Raw genomic sequence first — 17,500 nt, forward strand, 5'->3', positions numbered from 1 at the left:
TTTCGGACCACAAACCATTTCAAACAAACAATTACTGGAATACACAGGACAGGAATCTATGGATGATAACCAAAGGAAGGCGGAAGTGGATTGGTGACATTCTGAGGCACCAAGAAGGGAATAAAACAGCCGTTAGGTGGGGGGAAAGCTCAATGTGAACGCCCCAAAACTACGTGGAGGAAAGAGAAAGGGAATAGGGAAAGGGAATAGAGAAAGGGAATAGAAGGAAATGATGCTGAGCTGGTGCTGAGCTTTTTCTTTCCCATATTGCTTGAAACCTGCGGCCTGCTTAATAATGTGGAACGTTAACTCCTTAAGTAGCTTTCCTTTGATTGGGCTCACCTGGCAAACTAATTATCACAGGTGTCTGAGATTGATTTCAATGATCCAAAGAGCCCTGAGACACGATACCATCCATGAGTTTAATTGAAAAACAATTAAACAAATCTTTATGACACTGAAATCCAGGCTTACAGGGTTTGCTATACATCCTCAAGTGTGAGATCAAACTGCCATACTCCCTAGCACGAAAATACTTCCTAAGGCCATAGACAAAAAGGCAATACTCCCCAAGACTTTTGTTGAAAAGGCTATACTCCTTAAGGCCTTAAACAAAAAGGCTACTCTCTGTAAAGCAATAGAAAAAAAGGTTATACTCCCTAAGGCCAAGGCTAAACTCCGAAAAGGGCTAAAGTCTAAGGTCTTATGGGAGATAGCCTTTTGGTCTATAGCCTTAGGAAGTATAGCCTTTTTGTCTATAGCCTTAGGAAGTATAGCCTTTTTGGTCAAAATCAAAGTATCAAAGAAAAGGTGAGAGTGTTGGAATGTCCTACAGTATATATGAAACATACAAAAATGTGCTTTTCACACACACACACACACACACACACACACACACACACACACACACACAGGATTGTTCAGACTTTCACTCTAGCCCTCTGATAGCCCTCCAGCATGCCTCGAAAAAGGAGGTACAGGACCCCGGCCGCTAAGACAAACAGACTTAAGAACTGCTTCTACCACAGGGCCGTCAAGGCCCTGAACACAGCAAAGGCCTAAGTTCTGGGCCCAGGACAGTCTGGACGGATTGTATGGCAGCTAGTGCTGAGGCACAAACATGTACATTTCAAGCCTGCAAACTGTGACACTTTAAATAACGTGAAAAAATACTTTTGTGCAATATGACAACCCTAGTTGACTATCTGTGCAGTATAGTACAGTGGATTGTGTACATAGCCTTTATTTATGTAAACCAGCTCCTTACCTTCTTGTGATTTTATTCTTTTTCTAAAAGTTTTTTTTTTTCCTTTCCTAACACCAGGGGAGCCACCCCTCCTAAATTTCGTTGTTTGGTACCTGTACTGTAGCAATGACAATAAAGTCCATTCATTCATTCATTCATTCATTCATTCATTAGAGTGTCACTGACCAAAGTGAACAAACACACTTTGTCTCCTATGGAGCCATTTAAATACAAATTATGTTGGTAATTCATAACTCTCCATTGTGTCTGTTAGCAATAGAGAAGTCTCCTGTGTTTTTTAAAGCCCTCTGGGCTGTCATGGAATTGCCCCAGGTAATGATGTCACTATGGATGCCTTATTTCAACTCACAGTGGAGCGTTCTTTTCCATCTATGCTACCCGCCATGGGAATTGTTATTTCATTATTCTCTTCTTCCCTTCATGCATGCTAACATCAACCTATTATGCCCTGGCCACTCCAAACTGGTGTTTTACATACCAGCAAACGGATACAAATGTATACATATGAAATCACTGATTCGTGGAATTCAGGTGTGACTTCGTGCGTTTAGAATGACAAGGTTCTATCTCCGTTTAGGGTAGTTCAGAGATATTGAGCGTCAAAGTTTTTACATTCCATTATGTTTTGTGAGATGGAACCTTTGTATTTTATGAATTACTAACTCAAAAATGTCAACATTTTAAAAATAACACCACACAGGCATTAATAAACACCTAATGGATCAGATTATGTAAAAAACTCAATTTTGACAAAAATTTAGATAGAACCGTATCATTCTAACGTCACAACTTTTGAAACAACCTAGCTATCAACGTTGCAACCTTGCAACTCAATCCATAGTTAACGGATAACACAGTTAGATGTGGCCAGGGCCTTATGGTCTGTATTGTATTACTGTATTGACAGACAACAAGATCTACCTCACACTGAACCGCTACCTAGGTTACTCCTCAGCATAAGAAAAGGCCCTAGTATATTCACTGCAGCATTACTTCATATTTTGAAGAATCTTTCTTGTCTTCATAGAGTATATTGTAGGCTTCCAGAAAATAAGGAATGATTAGATTATGGGAGAACATTAATTATTAAGTCAGAAAGAGAGAGAGAGAGAGAGAGAGAGAGAGAGAGAGAGAGAAGGTGTGTGTGTGTGTGTGTGTGTGTGTGTGTGTGTGTTTGGGAGGGGGGGTGGAGGCGGGGGAATACCAGACTTAATGAAGGTTTGCTCATCCTCACATACGAAGCCCTCCATAGCCTGGCCCCCCCTTACCTGACTGACCTCCTTCTCCCCCACCGCCCTACCCGTACCCTTCCGATCCTCATACATTGTTCCCCTCACTGTCCCACCCTCAAAACTCAAAGGCTTCGGTCACCGTGCCTTTTCACAAGCTGCACCCCGCCTCTGGAACTCTCTCCCTCAACCACTCAGAGACTCACCCTCACTCCTCACCTTTAAATCCCACCTCAAAACCTACCTGTTCTCCCATGCTTACAGCCTCCCCTACCCCCTAACCATCTCCCCTGTCCCTACCCCCCCCCCCCCCCCTCCATTCGTTAACTCTGTGTTCTATGTGCCCATGTTATCTGTTGCTTGTTGTTTCTGTGTTTTCCGTTTCTCCCATATTGTCAGCGTCTTTGAGCCTCGGAAAAGCGCTATATAAATTGAATGAATTATTATTATTATTATCCAATAAGGTTTACAATACTACCTCTATCATTACAAGAAGATGAGAGAGAGAGAGAGAGAGACATAGAGATTGGAGGGAATGTATAGCTACCCCCCACGCATGATAGCCCCCTCTGATCATTAGAGCTCTGCGCATCGCAACGCACTCAACAGGTTCATATACTCGACAATGATTCTTTCATATATATGTATTTTTATGTTAAATAATGTCCACTATTGCCATCCCCCACCAGTAAGGGACATGGCCATCTGTAAGCACCAGGAGAACGGTGACGGTGGGACGGTCGGACTGTGGGGCCGGTGGTAAAGAAAGATATGGGCCGGTGGTAAAGAAAGTCAAATAAAATAAAAGAGTAAATGAGTATGGTGGAATAATATGCCTACTAAGACATTTACTAAAACATTCATTTACCTTTAAGACTAAAAACTCATCAGTGGGGGAAATCCATGTTATGGAAAGACTGACTCACAGACTACGACTTTTAGGACCACAAATGGACAACAAATGGATGAAGTGGACTCTATGGCAATTGACACAGACTTGAGACATGACAGCAGTAGCTTTTTCTTTTCCTTTTAATGTTTTTCTTTTGGTTGTTTTTGTTGATGTTGAATTGTTGTATTATTGTTCTTATTGTTGAATAAAAAGAAAAAAGACTGAAAACTCACAAGAGTCACTGAGTCAGACTTTGCTTGGGCAGAATCAACACACTAACAACCCCAGGCTAAAGGAACTTTTTGATAAATTCTCTAACATGAGCCATCCACTACTCCAGCCCACCACGCAGCTCACTACTCCATCTCCCCCGTTCCTCCTTTTGCGCATCCCTGACCCCCACCAAGGCCTCTCACGTTGAACTCAACAGAACTCAACACAAGAACAAAAAGCAAACTGCAAACATCTAAGAATAAGTCAAGTTGCGAAAAACACAAGGAGACAGGCTGCCTATTCTTGTCTATGTTCTGTAATAATTCCCAGAAACCCTCTAGATACACTCATAAGATACCAACCACCAGTCAGAGGGTCAAGCTCTGACCCCTTGTCCTCCTCCGAACGCAGCCAACAATCCGTCCTCTCAAATCACCCAGCCTCCCCCACACTACCTCGCTCTCGCTGGCCTGGGCTCAGCTGTGCTCTTGTCCAATCAGAGTGCTACTTTAGGAGTTTGGAGTCTGACAGCTATGGTGACCCGGCTGACCTTGAGACAAACTTAACCTCCTTAGGCGACAGGGAGAGGCTGTCACACCCACACACACACTGAGGTACAGGAAACACAGGCTCTGAATCACACGCACACACACACATGCTCACACACGCACGCACGCACGCACACACGCACGCACACACATATTTCTGCCTCTAGCCTTGGCACGATAATTCACTCTGGCTGCAGTCTAGCCAGCTCTACCTCTGTTGGGCCTCAGTAAGGTCAGAGTGTCACCTTAAACAGCCCTCCATCCCTGAGGGGACAAGACAAACAAGTCATGACGTTAGAATTATAAGGTTCTACCTCCATTTTTTGGTCAAAATTTAGTTTTTTACATAATCTGATCCATTAGGTGTTTATTAATGCCTGTGTGGTGTTATTTTTAAAATGTTGAATTTTTTTAGTTAGTAATTAATAAAATACAAAGGTTCCATCTCACAAAACATAATGGAATGTAAAAACTTTGACACTCAATATCTCTGAACTACCCTAAACGGAGATAGAACCTTATAATTCTAAACTCACGAAGTACAGAAATGCCCTCCAAGAAGGGACTCCATGAATAGCATTAGTAAGTTCTACATATACCTGTGTTATCATTGTATAGTACCGTGTAGGTACCACACTACCAACATTGCTCTTAATCTCGCTTACCTACGTAATTTGGCTCCTATAGAATGGATGGTCATTTCTAATTTAAGATTACATGCATTGCAGAGAGGGAGCGAGAGTGTCTGGACAATAGGCCTATTTGGTTTTCAGGGGGTTAGGGTTTTGAGAAAGGCTACGCTGCAATCAAGGACATAGCATCCATAAGATAGGGGACGCTGAGCTTCCCCAAAGTTAATTTAAATAAATTAAGCAAAATTACTCCTGTAACAAAGGCTGTAATTTATTGTCACACTACGCAGAGGTGTTATTCTTGCAACAATCACGTTCGTCTCCTTTATCAAAGTCATTTGATAAGAGTAGGCTACAGAACAGATTCCTTTTCCAAAACGACGTGCTTATCAAACTTCACGCAGTTAGAGTGACCGGCAGCTGGCCTATAGTTTAACCACAAGACTAACGCCACTAATGGAGTACATTATTTCTCCTCCTTTTTATAATTCTCTCCATTCTTTATCCTGCCCTATTTCTTAAACAGTTACCGCTGGTGTTGTTAGGATTAGGCTATGTATTGCAGAAGGGAGGGTTAGGGCTAGCCATGGTCCAATATCTCAGTCAGGCAGCTGCACTGATTGTTTCTGTCCATATTCATTATTGGAAATTCATTATTATTCATCTAGTCCTGTCGGATTTAAGATGACTCAAAGCTCTACCAGCTCAGTGGCCTTGCGGTTAGAGTGTCCACCCTGAGATCGGGAGGTTGTGAGTTCGATCCCCGGCAGGGTCGTACCAAAGACTATAAAAATGGTACCCGCTGCCTCCCTAATTGGCGCTCAGCGTTAAGGGATGGATTGGGGGTAAGATCCTGCGATAGTAGCATCATGTCCAGGGGGTGTACTTGTACATCAGGCCGCCTCACGCTACGGACAGGCCATTAGGCTGGAGAACCATCAGTTGTCAAGGCTACTAACAAGCTCGACAGCAGGAGCCTCCCTCCACACATGTAAATAATAAAGAAAGTAGTCCTACTGTATAACTAATAATAGCTGTAAGTTGTGTTCAACTCCATGGCATTCAGGTGACCGTGGCATAACAAATATCCTATCAAAAAATCAATTTGAAGGGCACTATGCACAATGCATGGGAGAGAAAAACATATCTTCTCTGTCTACTTTTCTATCCAGTCACAATCCCAATGAAACACCAAATCCTTGAACCTATGTCGCATTGCAATTCCTAACTTTATTATAGAATCCATAGGTTGCATTAACAAAACCTACTCGCACTTATTCATGTCAAATATTCCTCCGCTTCTTCTCGCGTGCTGCCGTATAAGAGAATTGCTTTTCAATCAAACATTTATTTATCCATTTTTTAAAACAGGGAGATCTTACTGAGACATTGGTCTCTTTTACAGAAAAGCCCTGTAGACAAAATAAACATCCAAGACAAGACAAAATCACACAATATTTCAACAAACTGAAAGCAGCGGGGTAAACACTGAAATATACAAACCCCTTAAGACATAAACACAACCTACATTAAAAAGCAATGTGGATAACAGGCAAAAGCTATAGATAGGAATTGCACAATAAAAGACCTGCTAAAACAGCTATAATTTTCAACTACTAGCTAAATCATCTTGTGTGATCATTTGTGACCCTCCAATTCAAAAGTAGGTAAGGTACGATGGTAGTTTCTGGAGAAGTCGATTAGCCTGGGAAACCCAACCTACATTCTGATTCACACACACACACACACACACACACACACGCACACACGCACACACGCACACACGCACACACGCACACACACACACACACACACACACACACACACACACACACACACTGAGCTCACTAACAGACCTGCTCCAGCTTCCAGTGGAATTCAGCTGGTCTGAACGTGTCCATCTGTGTGAAGTCTCTCCGGAGCAGGAAGACCAGTCGGCAGTTATGAACGTAGAGGGAATAGTGATGCCGATTCATCTCTACAGAGGAGAAGGAGGAGGAGAGGTGGACACAAAAAGAATTAATTGCATGTATCTGAATGTACAGTATCTGGCAGAGTCCTACCAAAGACTATAGAAATGGTACCCGCTGCCTCCCTAATTGGCATTGGTGTATTCTGTGACTGATATACGTCTGGGTGAGGTTTGTTAGGGTCTGTAGATGGATTTGGTGAGAAAGACAAGTGATCTTTTGATCCGAGTGTGAATGGATACCTATTTACACACCATGCCTCGTCAATTCCTTTGCGATTGTAGTGTGTCTCACACCCGTGTCCTATTGTTGGGAATGGTATTCAACTCTCTAAGCCATAGAGCGGCCGTCAATGCCCGTTCTATATTTGGACGGCCTTGATTTTCTAACCCTATTATTATGTATAGAAAACTGGAAATTAACTGACTAACAATAGTACATTGTACATTTAAGACTGTCACAGTAAAACCCGGAAACGAAAAATGTTCATGTGGTCATTAGACATTTTCTAAAATGTTCTCAGTTCTAACACTGTAGTCACAAAGATGTCTGCACCAAAGCGCCCTTGTCTGTTCAGCTTTGAGGGAGCAGCCTGACGACGCTACGACATCAACAAGAGGGAGACTGATACTGTCTCGTTCCCCATGGGAAAGTAATGATGACATTGTGAGTGAACGTTTGTGGATAGATAGCCTGGGGGGGCCTGGGGGGGCTGTGGCGCAGGAGGTAGAGCCGCCGTCTAATGATCGAAAGGTTGGCAGATCGGCGGTTCGAGCCCCGGCTGGCCACATGTCCCAAGTGTCCTTGGGCAAGACACTGAACCCCAAATTGCTCCCAGTGGGCGGGCCAGCGCCTTGCATGGTAGCTTGCCACCATTGGTGTGTGAATGTGTGGGTGAATGAGAGGCCATTGTAAAGCGCTTTGGATAAAGGCGCTATATAAGTGCAGTCCATTTAGCCTAAGCGTCAGATATCATAAGGAAAGACCCCCTCAGGGTTGCTATCTAGCGGGACCTGCCTCTTCATCACAGCTGGACAGGGATAGCTGTTTTGGGGGGCAGAGAGTACCGTATAGTGGTGCTCACAAAGCTGTAAGATCTCGAGTTGCAGCGATTTCTCACCACATAGTTTTGATGAGGAGGTTACCTGAACTTTGTGACTTGTGTGTAATTTTAAATATGTTTTGGTACGGACGACTTTCAACTTCCCTGTCAATAGCAAGACCTAGCCAAAAAGGGAGCAACAATAAACTTGAAACTTGAAACTTGAACTTAAAACATTTGTGGATTGAACTGAAGATCAAGATTCACCAGTGGGAACCCCCTGGAATCTTCAATATTTAAAGACTATGTGTTGAAGAATGGGCCAGAATCCAGGAACATCCAGGAAGCGTCTTGAAGTTTTCATTGGAAACAAAGGTTTTTCCTCCAAGTATTAAATACATTTCAGTTGGTGTGTTCTTATTCCCTGGGTAATTCCCCTTTATTGCACATAACATTTTTATTGATTGGAGTGTCTTTTCTTTTTCATTAGCTGTGTAGTTTTATTGTGTTAATACCAATGTCTGGTCTCAGTTTCATGTGAATAACTGCAATGAAAATATGTTGAATGAAAAAATTGTTGATGTGTTGAATACTTATTTCCCCAACTGTATATAAATACTGTACATATACAGTACATCATTCTACAAATTGTGTTTTAAAAAAAAATTAAACAAACTTGTAACGGTCCAAATTCCTTTGTTCTATAGCCTTACCCATTTGTTTAGAATATGATCAAATTGTAATTTAACATGTAATTCTCAGTAATCAACTGTAGTATTCTAGAATTCTATCGGGGACTAGAGGGTTACGGAGAAGGACCACAAGATGCACTTTGAGGTACTCTCCCGTGTTGACACATGTTATAATTATGGACTTAAAATGTGTCATGTTTTGCTTTGAAACTGTTAAATTGGTTAATTTGTTGATACTCTATTGTCATTCTTCATATGTGCATTAATGGGATGTTGTGCGCTAGATAAAGATTCTGTTGATACAGCACAGCATAATCGTGACCAGGTTCTCCCATTTAATGTCTTATGTTCACATGCAACAACAACATTGGGCAGTTGTGGCGCAGGAGGTAGAGCCGGCGTCGAACCCCGGCTGGCCACATGTCGAGGTGTCCTTGGGCATGACACTGGACCCCAAATTTCTCACAATGAGCAGGCCGGCACCTTGCATGGTAGCTTGCCGCCATTGGTTTGTGAATGTGTGTGTGAATGAGATTGTAAAAGCGCTTTGGAATAAGGTGCTATATAAGTCAGTCCATTTAACATGGATAAGCCTGATATTAGTCTGAATGTAAACTCACAATCTGATTTATCTGTGCTAGAAATTTTATAGACAGAATACTGGTGTATTGGGGAGGGCGGTAGCCCAGAGGTTAGAGAGGCCGTCTAGCAATCGGAAGGTCGCTGGTTTAATCCTAGCCTCAGGAGGGAGCTGCATGTGCCCTTATGCAAAACCCCTAATTGCTCCTGGTGGCGCCGACTATGGCTGAACCTGTGCCTAGAGCAAAAGATACACAATTCCAACAATCGATTGGCAAATGATTATCTCTTATTATATACTTATTATACACTCTCCCACCCCCTCCTCCAAGTCGTGAGCTTAGAATGATAAGGTTCTATCTCCGTTTAGGGTAGTTCAGAGATATTGAGCGTCAAAGTTTTTACATTCCATTATGTTTTGTGAGGAGGAACCTTAGTATTTTATGAATTACTAACAAAAACATTTCAACATTTTAAAAAGAACACCACACAGGCATTAATAAACACCTAATGGATCAGATTATGTAAAAAACTCAATTTTGACCAAAAATTTAGATAGAACCTTATAATTCTAAACGGAGATAGAACCATATCATTCTAAACGGAGATAGAACCTTATCATTCTAAGCTCACGAAGTGTCCCACCGCTTTCCTCACCGGTCTTGTCTGAGTTGCAGAGGAGGGTCTCTTTCTCCGCCCTCAGTCCGGGACTGGGCCCGTGCTTCATCCACGTAGCGATGGTGAACTGGTCCGTCAGGTTCTGCGGTACCACCTGGTCCGGTATTTTCGCCGCCTGCCGCCCGTCGAACCGGAAGATCAGGTCGCTGTCCCGTCCGCTGTCTGTTATCAGAGACGACGTCCAATTGGTGGAGGCGCTGGGGGCGGGGAGGAGGTCGGTGCTGCCCGAAGAGGCCCCTGGGTAATGGCCATTGGGAAGAGTTAGAGAGCACAACAACAGATTGTCAATACTAATCAACACGGACACAGGCTGGTAGAGACTAATCTTGGCTTTGTTCAGTTATGAGTATACCAGATGGCGAGCTTAATATTTAATCAATGGGGCATAGATTGATAGTGGACACGGGTATTGATTCATGGCAAATAAAACGGACTCTCGTAAGGCAATGATATCATATGAGTCATAATAAAGCATGCATTGCATACGGCATGTACTGCTAACATCAATACTAACTCTGTGGAAACTGAGACATGGGCGGCAATGGTGTAGATTGAATACCATGGTAAGAGAGGGAGATAGAAGACGTCTGTAATGCTTGTCTTAGGGTGAAGAACAAGTGATAATTCCCCCACACAAGACAACCACATCAAACAAGCCGTGGATGGAAGACGACGCTGTTTTGTGATCCTTTCACAGGAAAAACAAACCTATCTGTCACACCTCAGATAAAATCGATTTATCCTCTCCCTTTCTTTCCCTCTCTCCTCCCCCTCTCTCCTCCCCCTCTCTCTATATCCCACTCTCTGGGGGCTCAGGTATACTGTTCTGAGTATATGGAGGATCTGCATGATTAACTATTAGTCAGGCCAGGCTAACATTAGCCATTTGGACAAGCAGGAAGATTAGAGATTATAGTGCTTTTTGTGCAAGCACACCCCCCCCCCCCTCCCTCTCTCTCCCTGTCTGTGTTTTCCATGCCCACTCCATCATTCTCTACACTTCCCTTATCTTGACATGATTTTTCTCTTAAAAGATTTCTACCTTTGTCAGTATCTCCTTGACAAACATTATCCTTGCCTTGTCAGCGTGCTCTCTTCTGAAGAGAGAACATAACTTAGAAGTAAAGTGTGTCCTCACTGACTTACACCCTCTTTAACACTAGAACAGCCGTGTCTTTTTCACCTACTATAAGAGCTGCCTCGGGGGTCAAATGACCATAGTCTTTACAATGGAAAGCTGCTATTTACACACAACGGCCACTAGTTGTCCGCTTGTAAATTAGCCTGCTTCCTACACAGAAAAACTGCAAAATAGCTTTATATTAGATTATCCTGAGGTGGTTTTGAAAATGTAAGGATACTGGGTGGTAGAACGCACATATCTAGGAAAAATCATGAAAGGAGGGTCCTGAAATTTGATCGAGTGCAAAGATATACCTTTTTTTTTCTCTCACAGGGTCAAATGACGCCTCATGGCTGTTAGTGTTAATAGTAGTCATCACTACAGAGGTCCAAGGGCACTATGTGACGCTTTATAATAAATGTCCCCTTCCATGACTTTTCCTAAATGTGTTTTGTTTTTTTAACATAATAGCGTTTAAAAATCACATCACTGGAAACATTAATGACCAGGGCCTGGGGCTCGGGGCTGGACACCGGTCTAGGCTTCGGTGTGGAGCTTCGGGCTGGAAGTCTGTCTGGGGCCTCTGGCTGAACCGCACGTTACCGCAAGGGTTACGAGGGCCAAAACCACTCTCTGGGTCTGGTAGCTGGTTTGTGGCTTGGGCTTAGGCTTAGGCTGGAATTCAATGCACAGCTTGTCAGGGTCTCCCTTTGTCCTGATTGGTCCACGTCCTCCCGGGCAGTTCTGGATATGTCGAATGGAAATGCCCAAGGCTTCCACTGTAAAGACAGCAGCCTTGCTGCCGCCATGCGCCAGTCTCCTTCCTGTGGGCTCATCAGGGCTTAACTTGGGGGGCTTGGAAACCAGTAGACTGGCTCACTGGGATCGGAATGCTCGGGTTCATGGAGCTGGTTCACTGGGGGATCTCCGCCAACAGAGTGGCGCTGGGAGAGAGTGGGCAAGTGCCCGGAGTGCCTCTGTTATTTGGGAGAGTTGTTCTTGTTGTCGCTCCAGCAGTACTCCTTGGTGGGGAAACAACAACGCTCCATAGCCAGTCGATCTCCGCTGGGTCCATGTTGGGGTCTTTGCTTGCTGTGGTTGTTGTGTTGGATAGGACCCAGGTGCAGAGATAAGGCATGATCAAGGTCTAGGCTAACAAAGGAACACTTGAGATAATGACAAAACAAACTAGAGAAGAGCTCAACAAGCTAGAGCACAGGTAGGCGTTTCCCAAGCAAATACAAATAATACAGAAAACACACCTCTCGATCAGCCATGAGGGGTTATTTGACCCCTGTGAGTAAAGAAACATTTTATATCTTTGCACTCGATCAAATTTCAGGACCCTCCTTTCATGACTTTTCCTAGATATGTGTGTTCTACCACCCAGTAGCCTTACATTTTCAAAATCACATCAGGATAAGCTAATATAAAGCTTAATTTTGCCTTTTTTCTGTGTAGGAAGCAGGTTAATTTACAAGCGGCCAACTAGTGGTCGTTGTGTGTAAATAGCAGCTTGAGCATTGTAAAGAGGGAGGTCATGTGACCCCCGAGGCGGCTCTTTTAGTAGGTAAAAAGGGCACGGCTGTTCTAGTGTTAAAGTGTTAATCACTTCCACCTGTAGAAAATCCACTTGTAGTCCATTAGTCTCTGGGGGCGATCTCTGCCGCCCACTGGTGGCGAGACAGAACCATGACCAGTAATGGCGATATCGCCGACAAAGCAGATAGACAATAACAGCAGTGGTGTGCCGTCAGGGCCAGCAAGGCCTTCTCTGCTGGCCTAAACATCATCAGAATATACATTTAATTTTTATATTTTTTTTCTACAAATATGTATTAAATTATTCCCGTAGTCTATTCTCTTCATTTCATAGCTTTCCTCTTGGTTGCGCTGCTTCCAGACATTTGGAGGGCTGGCCTTTAGCTTTTATCCAATCAAATTCAGCCATAATGTGTTGCCAGGGTACCAAGAAATCTGCCCGCCTGCAGATTCAACAGTGGCGCGAGTACAGATTGTAATTTAAAGTGAGCGAGAAAAGAGCTGTGGCGTGCCGTGGTCAGATCTCGAGTTGGCAGCAAATCCAAGCAAATCCGACGAAGGGGCCTTCTGGATGGCGGAGCACCTGATCACGTCTTTTGATTGGATACAAACTATTGGGAGGCGGAGCTAACACACTGAAACTTGATCTCGCTAATTTGTGTAGATGGAAGGTGTTGTTCTACAAGCCGAACCCCGACGTTAGCGACGATATCCATGTAAAAGGACTTATTGGTGGAACTGATCAACTGTACAACAGAGTCATTGAAGTCTTCTTGAGGAAAGAAAGGAGGATGGATTTTGTGTTCAAATAATCAGTTGTTTTGGTGAGTACAAAGGATTTAATGTTTTCTGCAAGAGATGTAGACATACGGAGCGACCCTGGGGTCCATAGAGATATGTGTGTTGTGTTGCCTGGCTCAGTTGTGTGAGTAAGTGGGGCTTCAATGCGATCTTCTAACCACTTCCCGGGCTGCTACCATGGAAAACGACACACCCCCGTGACCGTATGAACACGAGGAAGATAACCATCCTTAAATGGAACGTCGAAACGGTTCTCCTATCGAGATCGACAGACCGAAAAGTTCGGGAAATAACTGACGCTTTCGTTTTCATGCAATGAATTGAATACACCCAGACAAGGTGCCGCTATAATAACAATGGCAACGCCCGGTTATACTGCGTTTCTGTCTAAATGTATAGTTTCTAGAGCCATGGCGTCATAATGATGGTATTAAGAGGTGGAATAATTCAGGTAGGACATCACTGAAGGCCTAGGTGTGAAATGCACCGCCCGCCACTGAATAACAGTTATATGCATGATCAAAGCGATAACATAGCATCCCGTCTGAGAGGAACGGACCCTCCATCACACCTGCATGTTGAAACGCGGGCTTATTGGGTCTACATTTGTTTTTCTCAAGCCATAATAGTTAGTTTCCATTTAATTTATTTTTTATTTTAGCAAACGTATAGACAGATGTACAGACTTGCATTACTAGTCTTGCATGTCTAATTACATTTCATTACATGTCATAATTGCTTCAGAGTTGTGTTCTTTTTTCACAGTAGGCTATGTACAGTTACACCAATTATGTCCGTCATTATGTTATATTCAATATGTACACTCTTTAAAATACACAATGTGGTATTCTAATGATTCTTAAGTCTGACTAAACACAACATGTGTATTATTTCCACATGATATTGATCTAATTCAATGACTATTAAACTAACGTCAGCAAATGGACGTGTCCAGATGTCACTCTGTGTACTTTGGCTAGTAACGAGGGCCCAGGGGCCACTTTACCATAGTAACTAGTGCCTTATTACTCATGTATAACACACTAATAAATGTCCTTTTATTTGGACATCAATGCTAAACAGGAACCATGGTAGTACAATATAACAAGACATGCACAACAACTGTGCAACCCCACAATTCCCCTGTCTAGTCAAACAACAGAAATATGTACCAGTTAATTTTTTGCTATTAATAGAGCTTTAGCACAATTATGATGACGTTTTTTCTTTGCCTGGCATTCATGGCTGTATAGGCATTCTGACTTGCGGTAATTAGATTCTGGGAGTAAACAGAATGAGGAGTTAAGCATTCTGTTTACCATCGTCATCCTACATTATCTCAAATTGATTGTGCTTTAAAAAAGCAATTACAATGTATTCTATTTGGTATCAGATAATGTTTATGGAGGCCTTTGAAAGGGGCTCTTTAGTGGTAAACCATGCATAGACAGGAACTGGGGAGGGGAGTTATGCATGCAGATGAGGCGGTGAAAAGCCGTTGAAGGCCGTTAGTCAAAGGCAATGACTGAAACACCGCCCCCACCCACCACCCGCCCACCCGCCCACCCACTATGTGCAGTCAGAGAACGGTAGCGGCCCGTTGTTTGCCGTGCCTCTCTCAGTACAAACACTGCTGAGACTCTCTCATCAGTCACTGAGGACCAGCCGCATCTGGACCAGCTAATGCCCCCACTCCGTCACATCATTAGCAGCACAGCCCCCGAGTCTGCATTCTGCTGCCGCCTTCATTTAACACACAGCTTACCACGACTGACTGTCATCAATAAATCAATCAAACTGATCAATAAACTGACTTGTTTTTTTCGAATGACATTTTCTCAATCCTATAGCCCAGGGTTAGATAGATGATCTAGTCTATTTATCCGTGGTCAGTTGAAAAACATATTTTGTTTGATTTGTTTTTTTGCCCATAACACTGTAGTATCTAAGGAACAATGTTTTATCATAAGAGGTCTGCAGAGATAGGATGTATGCCATATCTATGAACATGGGATGACGATTTCCATTGACCAATCAACGGTGTGCAGCGTCACACGTCACACGCAGCCTGGCAAAAAAGTACCTTTCCCCAACTTTCGCTCCCCATCCCGAACAGGAACTAAAAATGGTACGGGTACTGTGGCCTGGTCCGGCTCGGTTGGCAGTGGAGAAAGCCAAAAGAACAGGGCCAGCCCAGGCCGACCCGGGTCGGCCCTGTAGTGGAAAAGCGCCATTAGAGAACGTACCACAGAGCTTTTGCAGGGACTTCTCAGAGTAGGTCTCCCGGTCACAGCCCTTCCCAATATGGCTGGTCTGCAGCTCCACAGTGGTCCTCACCGATGACAACGGCCCACCACATGTCTCCAGTTGCATCTTGGGAAATAGCTGCTTGCTGCCTGTGCCCGGCTCGTAGTCTATTCGTTTGTTCCAACCTGGCAGAAACACACACACACACACACACACACACACACACACGCACACACACACACACACACACACACACACACACATATGACTGTTTGGAATGGTAGAGTGTGAGGTAGTGTGAGTGTGTGCTTGCAGTACTTAAAGTAGGACGAAGGGTGAATATGGTGTAAAACATATCTTCTATGTATAGTAGCTTATGGATTCCAATTTAGAATTTATTTATGATTTGTCGGCTTTTATTCCAATCAAACAGTAAGTATAAAGGCTTCCTTTGATAAGAAGGAACTTTGCTACGAACATCTAACTGCATGTTTAGTACATCACAACATGCTGATAGAATATCAACATGCTACAAACACATAACTACACATAATTAGATGATCACACAGTCCTTGCTTTTGAACACGTCCTAAAACGTAGGTTTGTTTACAAGCCGTGTATCACTTACCAGTAGCCTACGGCAGACGAGACAGTGAATCCAATTCCCAAATTAGAAGTATTTAGTGATCCTAGTTTTTTCGCTCATTTGTGCGACTTGAGAATTGCTGACATGCGGCCCATTTCACCTGTCCATGTCACATTTAGCTAGAGGAGATCCTAACTTTCCAAGCAGGTTAGATCCGAGGCAGTTCATGAGACCTTTGTATTTTATTAATTACTAACTTAAAAATGTCAACATTTTAAAAATAACACCACACAGGCATTAATAAACACCTAATGGATCAGATTATGTAAAAAACAAAAATTTGACCAAAAATTTAGATAGAACCTTATAATTCTAACGTCACGAGTTGGAGGTCCTTTGTTCCAGGTATGATAAACAGGGGGAGGAGGGGTGAGTGACTTTAGCCCTACTGCGCCGGCTAGGCCAGTCAACAACTGGTCGCAATGCTCACTAAGGAATGTTTCGTAACAACATCATGTGTTTATAGTATTACTAGAAATGCCAATTGTGGAAATTCAAACGAGCTTGTTGACGAGGCTCGAAGCACCGGGCTTTGAACACTTTGAATGTATTGTCAGGCCACCAGCGACATAGTTTGTGTAAATAAACCTACCTACCTAAAGAACTAGCCAGCTAACTATAATGTATATATTTTGGTATCTTTTGGTTTCATTTCTTTGACTCAAATAATGAGTGCCCCGCTCAGAAATCTCATGTTCCGTCTTAGTACATTTCCCCTGGCACCGGGCCTGCCTGATAGGACCTTCACCACCAATTTCAGAGTTTTATACTATCAATAAAATACACACACTACTGATCAAAAGTTTAAGAACACTTAAATTCTTCCAGTTTGTATTGACATTTACACTGTTTAATGTTTGAATGTAATTAAAGCATAGAACAAATAAACAATTGGAGATAATAACAAAAAAAAAGAAATAATGGAACTGTTCTGTTTAACACTATTTAATCAACATGTTTGACTCATCAAAGTTAGCCACCTTTTGCAGGTATAACAGTTGAACACACTTGTGGCATTCTTTCTACAGTGGAAATCAAATATGGTTCAGAACGTTCTTCCCAACCAACTGTTCCCACCAATGTGTTGCACTTGGTTGGTTGCTTTGCTTTCACATTTCTGCCTATACCATCTTGTTCTTTTCTTGTAAGGTGGTTCTGACATAGCCTGGAGGTATGTTTTGGGTGATTACCCCAGACCAACGAGGCGTAGACCAGAGGGTATCTGGATCCAACAAAAGAGCACCGGACCATCGCGCTTCCTCCTTCGTGTTTGGCAGTTGGTATCACACACCGTGGAATCATTCTACCACCTACTCGACGGCATACAAAAACCCTGGGTGATGAACCGAAGATTTTAAATATATCCATTTTGATTCATCGGTCCATAAGACCTCCCCAG

At 43.1% G+C, this 17,500-nt stretch overlaps 1 pseudogene across 1 annotated transcript in view; it reads right to left on the bottom strand.

Moving 5' to 3' along the window:
* LOC308172845 (calsyntenin-2-like) overlaps window positions 1–17,500 on the bottom strand; it is a 205,208-nt pseudogene that overhangs the window by 109,337 nt on the left and 78,371 nt on the right. Inside the window, exons 5-7 of the transcript in view lie at window positions 15,455–15,640; window positions 9,722–9,979; window positions 6,638–6,759 (exon numbers count right to left, since the gene is read on the bottom strand). The product of the transcript in view is annotated as a calsyntenin-2-like (transcript). The remainder of the gene's footprint in view (window positions 1–6,637; window positions 6,760–9,721; window positions 9,980–15,454; window positions 15,641–17,500) is intronic.

This window comes from Nansenia antarctica (genome assembly GCF_963989245.1).
Source record: "Nansenia antarctica genome assembly, chromosome: 17".
In the NCBI taxonomy this organism is placed as follows: domain Eukaryota; kingdom Metazoa; phylum Chordata; class Actinopteri; order Argentiniformes; family Microstomatidae; genus Nansenia; species Nansenia antarctica.